Here is a 7,649-nt window from a genome sequence, read left to right as displayed (position 1 = left end):
GCTCCCTCAACAGCTTGTTCAGGCTCCTCCAGTAGCTCCAAAAGGCCAACCGTCATCCGTCTGACCCCCCAATCCTCCAGGGCGGAGCTCTGATTAAAGAAAACAGGAGAATTTAGTGAAGACAAAGATAAATAAACTTTACAGAATATCTAGTTGTAATAAATATAAAAGATATTAGTAAACCTACACCACAGAGTGTGTAAAATACTGTTTTGGGGAATTCTGGAATGTAAATAAACTGGGATAACTTTAACCATTGAACTTTGTTAGTGTTAACCCCGGTCTGTCTGTATTATCGTCTGCATTAAATTAAAATGCGCTTTTCATACAAATAAGTTAGGCGATATAACACTTGTATATATTAGTTCATCTCTGAAGCCAAACTATAACTTACCCAGTACTGAAGCCCCCCACACCTCCTCACACACCTCCCCACACACACACCTCCCCCTCCTCACACTCCTTAACTGATAAACACTTCAGAGTTTTTATCCATCTCGGTAACTAAGCGCTCGCGCTACCGCGCAAAGTCACGGCCAAACTGAGAAAAATATAAACCGGGTTATGAGCGTTTAGCTCGCGAGCTCCTGTACATCTATCCTCAGCTTGTGTCCTTTATGAACTGCATCACATTATATTCACAGATATAACCTGCAGATTAACTCTTACCCAAAGAATAAATAAATGCTGAATTTATCGCGGTCAGATTCTAAAGGCATTTTTATAGAGCACAAACACTCTTCATCCGGTAGTGCACCTTTTGTAATAGGGACATTAATAGTATTTTTAAAGCTTTAGTGTCTTTTTAGTTGAAGAGGAGTGACATTGTGAGTTTGTGACACTGACAGTAAGCTGTAATGTTAACTCCAGACCTGGTAAACAGATCATTAAGTTATCTAAAGTTACATCTGACCGCTGCTGGTGCTGCCAGTGATTTTCAAAATGGCCGATAAAAAGACTAAACTGGGAAATAAACTTTAAACTAATCCCAAACAAATTTTATAAATTAAAACACCACTTACCGCGAATAGTCCATTAAGTCGCCATCTTCATCTCTAGTGCAGTTTGGCAGCGTCAGTTCGGCGGGGGTGGGGGTGGGTTGTTAAAATCACGTGATTGCAACTCAGCGCAGCTAAATTGCTGGCTTGTGTTAACGTGTCCTTGAGAACAAATCTAGTGGTGGAACCAGGTAAATGCATAAATAGGGCTTGAATGGGCGTGTTTACTGTGAAATCTTGACACGCCTTTCTCGAAGAAAAAGGAGGGGGGATTACGGCGTGCATAGGGCAGCCGTACGCCATTCGTACGCAATTCACACGGCCGCGGCTATTTGGCGTGGCTCCATCTGTAGCCTGGAAGCGTCTCTTCTATCTGGGCATCATCATATAACCCTGCACTTCCACCTCAACTATATTTAAACAAATAAATAAGTAGATGGCAGGAAAACACAGGATAAGTACAGCTTACTCCATAAAAGGGTTAACTCATATGGAGATTGCTATGAAAAAGGGAAAGAGCGTCGTTGAGGGTCCCCCCCGCCACCTGACAGAACCTGCCGTCTAATTTGTTTTTTTTAAGTGCTTGGGTGCTATTTCCATCTCCGCGGAGCAAGAGAGAATTTTTATACTTGCCCATTCACAAGAGGCGCAATGCACGCTTGCGAGCGGACAGAGGGATTTCCAGATTCAACGAGGAAGTGAGAGATTGGAGTTTTAAATCCGTCTCTCAGAGCTCTGCTGGATACATGCGTTTTAAGCCCCAGAAATGCGCCGCGGTCCAGTGCTTCTCAAGGAATGCGCGAGCACTTTATTCGAAGCAGTAAATTGTAGAGATCGCCCTTCGATATGTATTTATCAGACACGGAGGGATATCTTAATTAAAAATCTGCCATATCGGTGAGTTGAACTTTTCATTCTTGTGATTTGTTGTTATATTTATCTTATTTCAGTTTATTAGTTAAGCATTAAGCATTAAGTATCATACTCATAATTTGTATTGTGACATCATTTTATGAGTTGTTCTGTGACATCATCTCACAGTTATGCAGTGTCATGTCTATCACGCACGTCTGTTGTTAGTTGTTGTTGAGACACGGAAGGATACAGAAAGGTGTGGAGCACACAAGCTTTTGACCGTGAGACAGTAAGCTAGAAGGAATACAGTAAAATAAGTTATAGTAACTGTAATTTAACGAAGCTACAGAACACAGCAAGCGACTTGTCGTGACTACAGTGGATTTATGCAAGAAACTGTAACAACTGTTGTACTTTGATGTTGAAAATAAACAAGACAAAGAAATCAACGAAACGTCTGAAGTTGTGAGTGACACTGTGTAACAAAAGACATGCGTCAGAACTTGTGACTAACATGCACGTACATGTAAAGTCAAAAGCTTGCTCCGCCGCAGAAATGAAGATAAGTGATTTAAGAGTGTGAACGTGGAGTGAAGAGCGGGCGTGCGATTTCAAAAGCGTGCATCGACTGCCAACGAGCAACCGAAACCGAATGCGAGAAGAGGACTTGCCTGCTTTAAACTTCACCATGTCAGACGGCGAGGACAACGCCGCTATCGCCGAATCTGAGCAGGTGATGGTGCTCGAAGAAAATGATTCTCCAGACAAGCTTCACGAATTGAAGAACGCCAGAGAAGGCAAGTGGAGTCATACAAGTGTATTATACAATGAACTAGAGGCGCTTATGGACAATGCTTGTAATTTGCATGACGTTAAAGCCAAGCGCCGCCAATACAAAGGGCTGCTAAATGACTTTATTGAAAGCAATGTAACAGTGCGATCGTGCGCAAAGGATGAAGAGCGTGAAACCGATCAGCACCACTGGTTTTACCCTAGATTGACGCACTGCTCAGAATTCATGGTAAAAGTGAAGTCGTGGATCGCTGACACTAGTAATCGCTTTAAGTTGCCCCAAACAGTTGACGATGGAGTTTCGCCAAACGACAGTGTGTCAATGCTGGAGCGCAAGACGCCCGCCCCCCAAAGGCACGGAAGCGTAACATCAGTGGCATCCAAGAGGTCCTTAACGTCAGCAGCATCCGAAGCTAGACTAAAAAGAGCAGAAGCCAACAGAGCAGCTTTGCTGGTTAAAGCAGCAACTTTGAGAGATCGGCAGGCGCTGGAACTGGAGGAAGCACAACTAAAGGCTAAACAAGCACAATTAAAGGCACAAAAGGCTGGAAATGGAAACGGCGCTTGCAATAGCCGAAGCTGAACTAAATTCTTACCAGAACCGTAAAAAACAACATCCTGCGAGACTTGGCATGGTCGTCGAAACGAGTGGTGCATGCCCCCCTGAACTGGAGCACAACGACCACTACGACCACAGTTCGGCAAAGGAATACCTTGAACTGCCATCACGCCTCCGAGCAACCCACTTAAGCATGCCCGTGAGTTCCAAACTCATAATGTCAAGCACCCTAATGGAACGACCTACCCAAGGTAACGAACACTCACTTTACAACATTGACATAGTGGAGCCTTAGAGTAGGATGCCACTTCAGGCAGATCTTACAGAAATGTTTGTGAAGAGTCAGAGGCAACTTTCCTAACCCTCCGGTAACCCTCTTGAATTCACGTCCTTTGTAAGAGCATTTAAACATGCCATCGAAACCAAAACTGATAGCAATCTGGAGAGGCTGTCCTTTCTTGAGCAGTATACTGAAGGACAGCCTGGGGACCTAGTGACAAGCTGCCAGCTCATGCCAGAACATCGCGGTTACGCAGAAGCTATGAGACTGTTACACGACAAGTTTGGAAATAAACAAATAATCGCTACAACGCTGATGCAAAAGGCACTCAACTGGTCGGAAATAAAGCCAGAGGACGGAAAGTCGCTGACAACTTTCTGCCTGTTCCTAGTAAAATGTTACAATACCATGTCAAGCATCGACTACATGGATGAGCTAGACAATGCTACCAATTTGAGGACTATAGTCTCAAAACTGCCTTTCAAATTGTGTGAAAGATGGAGGAACCATGCATACATGCACGAAAGGCGCACCCAGAAAAGAGCCAAGTTTGTGCAGCTGATGGAATTTGTAGAGCAAGAAGCAACTGTAATGTCCAACCCACTTTTCGGCAACCTGAACTTCTTAACTAGCGATAAAAAACACCACAACAAACCTCCTCCAGGGCTCAAAATAGAAGGAAAAAGAGGTAGTAAAAACTACCGGCGTAAAACAGGTTGGTAAAAATCATAAAGACTCAATTATAGTAAAGAGTAGTGGTGCATCAGTTATTAGTGCCTTCACTGAACCTTGTGCATCCTGTGCGAAAGATCATACCCTAGATGAATGCCACCAGTTTAACAATGAGACATATAAGGTCAAATTGGACTTTTAAAAAAAATAATGGATTCTGCTTTGGTTGTTTAGTAAAAGGACACTTAAGCAAAAACTGCACAAAGAAAATTACATGTCAGTTGTGCTCAAAGAAACATCCTTGCATGCTACACATTGCAGCACAAGACACAGCTCAAGCGATCGTAAAGGCTGACGAAACTGAACCAGTTAAAACACTGACTGTTACAGTGAGTCATGAAACGAGCGCATATACTGGGGCTGGAGATGACTGTATTCTCTCCATGGTACCTGTTAAAATAAAGTCCAAGAAAGGTAACAAGACAGTAAAGTTCTGCTACCTTTAGTACAGTCATTAGCAAGGCGATTAAACGTACAACGTAAAAAAAATTACATCATGTTAAGCACCATGAATGCGAGGAAACAAGTAGAAAGCTACATGCTTACTGACCTAGAGGTTAGTAGTCTGGAAGAAAACACTTTTGTTGAACTCCCCAAAGTGTTCACACAAAAGAGTATCCCAGTCTCAGTGGAAAACATTCCACAACAGCACGACATTGATAAGTGGTCATACCTCAGCGAAGTAAAATTGCCTCAGATTAATGCTAGAGTTGAAATTCTCATAGGTAACAAAGAGCATAGGCTCCTAGAACCATGGCGAGTAATTAACAGCAGGCACAATGGGCCATATGCAGTAAAGACCGCTCTTGGATGGACCATAAATGGACCTCTTCGAGAGTCGGTCGAGGAAGGCACGTGTGACAATGAGCAAGTGTGCAACAAATGCTGATACAACAGTACACCCACGATTTTTCTGAACGGAACTGTAATGACAAGGCTGAGTTGTCACAAGAGGACTATCACTTTTTAGACTCTGTAACTAACTCCCTGCAGTTCACTGACAATCACTTCTACATTGGCCTACCACTTAAGAAAGCAGCTATTCAAATGCCCAACAACCGAAGCACAGCCATGCAGCGCGCACTGAACCTCAATCGGAAGTTTAAGAATAACCGCTCCTTTCACGAAGAGTATTTAAACTTCATGAACGACATGTTTGAAAAAGGTCATGCAGTCAAGGTCCCCACACCTCACCAAAGTCGACAAGACGGGCAAGTGTGGTATATACCTCACCATGGTGTATACCATCCTCAAAAGACATTGACTACGGTTCGGAAGATCCCAGGTTCAAAACCCCACAACCACCAAGTTGCCACTGTTGGGCCCCCTGAGCAAGGCCCTTAACCCTCAACTGCTCAGATGTGTAATAAGATAAAAATGTAAGTCGCTCTGGATAAGAGCGTCTGCCAAATGCCTAAATGTAAAAGAAAAAACTAAGGGTAGTCTTTGACTGTGCTGCCAGCTATCAGGGAATATCATTAAATAGCGAGCTTCTGCAGGGACCCAACCTGACAAACTCACTCATTGGGGTGCTCACACGCTTTAGACAAGAGGAAGTTGCCATGATGGCAGATGTGGAAGCCAAAACATCAGGTTAGAGTTCCAGAAAAGGACACAGACTTGTTGCGTTTCATATTGTGGCTGAATGGAGAGTGAGTCAGGACTTGGTCGAGTATAAAATGGTCGTTCATTTGTTTGGTGCAAAATCATCTGCAAGTGTAGCTAACTTCGCCCTTAGGAAAACAGCAGAAGAAAACCGCAGCAATGCATCTGCCGAGGCAGTCAACACAGTACTTAAAAACTTTTATGTAGACGACTGCTTGAAGTGCCTAGAAAAGGAATCTTGTCAGTCACTAGTTTAATTTATGACCCCTTAGGCTTCCTTGCACCAGTCATACTGCCAGCTAAGATCTTAATGCAGCAGTTGTGTAAAGAGAGACTCGCTTGGGACAATGACATTCCCAAACAATTTATAAAAAGATGGAGTGCCTGGCTACAAGAGTTGCATCAATTGTTTGAGTTTAGTGTAGCAAGATGCGTTAAACCATCTGACTTTGGAGTTACAACTACAGCACAACTTCACCACTTCTCAGATGCAAGTGAAATGGGATATGGAGTTATCTCATATATTAGGTTAGTAAATGCTGATGGACTCACACACTGTGCATTCATGATGGGGAATTCTCGCGTAGCGCCCTTGAAACAAACTACTATCCCCCGAATGGAATTGACAGCGGCAGTGGTTGCTGTAAACAACGACAAAATGTTGAAAGGTCAACTGGAAATAGAACTGCTGGACTCTGTGTTTTGGACCGACAGCACAACTGTCTTGAGATACATTGTCAATGAAAAACTTCGCTTTAAAACCTTCGTCGCTAACAGAATTTCCATCATTCGAGAGTCAACCAAGCCACAGCAGTGGAGGTATGTCAACACTTCAAAAAACTCAGCTGACGCTGCTTCCAGAGGAGTTTCCTGTGAAAAATTCATGAAAAACAACAATTGGATCCATGGTTCCTCCTTTCTTAAAAAACCAGAGAGTAAATGTAAAAACCTGAGAACATTCACGATCTGTCGATGAAAGAGTCGATTTGTCGATTAAACACTCAGCCTCTGTGAATCTCGTAAAGACTACAGAGAGCACAAATGCCGTGAGTAAATTGATTAACTATCACTCTGACTGGTATAAGTTAAAAAGATCCGTTGCCTGGATTCTTTGCGTGAAGGATATGCTTAAGCAGAAAACAAAAAGGATTAAGGGACAGGCAAATAACTCAATAACAGAAAGCCTTAACAATGGCAGAAAACGAAGTCATTAAGTTCGTTCCAAACCAAAAATTCAAAGACGAAATTTCCATGTTACAAATGGGTAATGCATCCGTAAAAAGAAACAGTTGTCTCTCCAAACTAGATCCAGTACTGCAGGATGGAGTGCTAAGAGTCGGAGGACGTCTTGGTAGGTCTGCAATGGCTGAGCATGCAAAACACCCTATCATTATACCCAAAGACTCACACATTACAACTTTAATCTTAAGAAACATTCACGAACAGGTCGGACATTGTGGAAGGAATTATATGCTTTCAAAATTGCGGCAGAAATACTGGATTCCGACTGCAAACTCCCTGGTGAGAAAGTTTCTGTCCAGTTGTGTGACATGTAGAAAGATCAGAGCAAAGAATAGTGAACAAAAAATGTCAGAACTGCCATGTGATAGAATAACACCAGATCACCCACCATTCACTAACGTAGGGGTAGACTATTTTGGACCCTTCGAGGTCAAACGGGGTAGAAGTAATGTTAAAAGATATGGCGTATAGTTTACTTGTTTGACAACAAGAGCTGTGCACATCGAAGTCGCGCAGTCATTAGATACAGACTCCTGCTTAAATGCTATTCGACGCTTCATGTGCAGAAGAGTCCAGGTGTCAGTTA

The sequence above is a fragment of the Clarias gariepinus genome, chromosome 4 (assembly GCF_024256425.1).
Source record: "Clarias gariepinus isolate MV-2021 ecotype Netherlands chromosome 4, CGAR_prim_01v2, whole genome shotgun sequence".
NCBI classification, from domain to species: domain Eukaryota; kingdom Metazoa; phylum Chordata; class Actinopteri; order Siluriformes; family Clariidae; genus Clarias; species Clarias gariepinus.
This window is presented reverse-complemented; position numbering follows the sequence as displayed.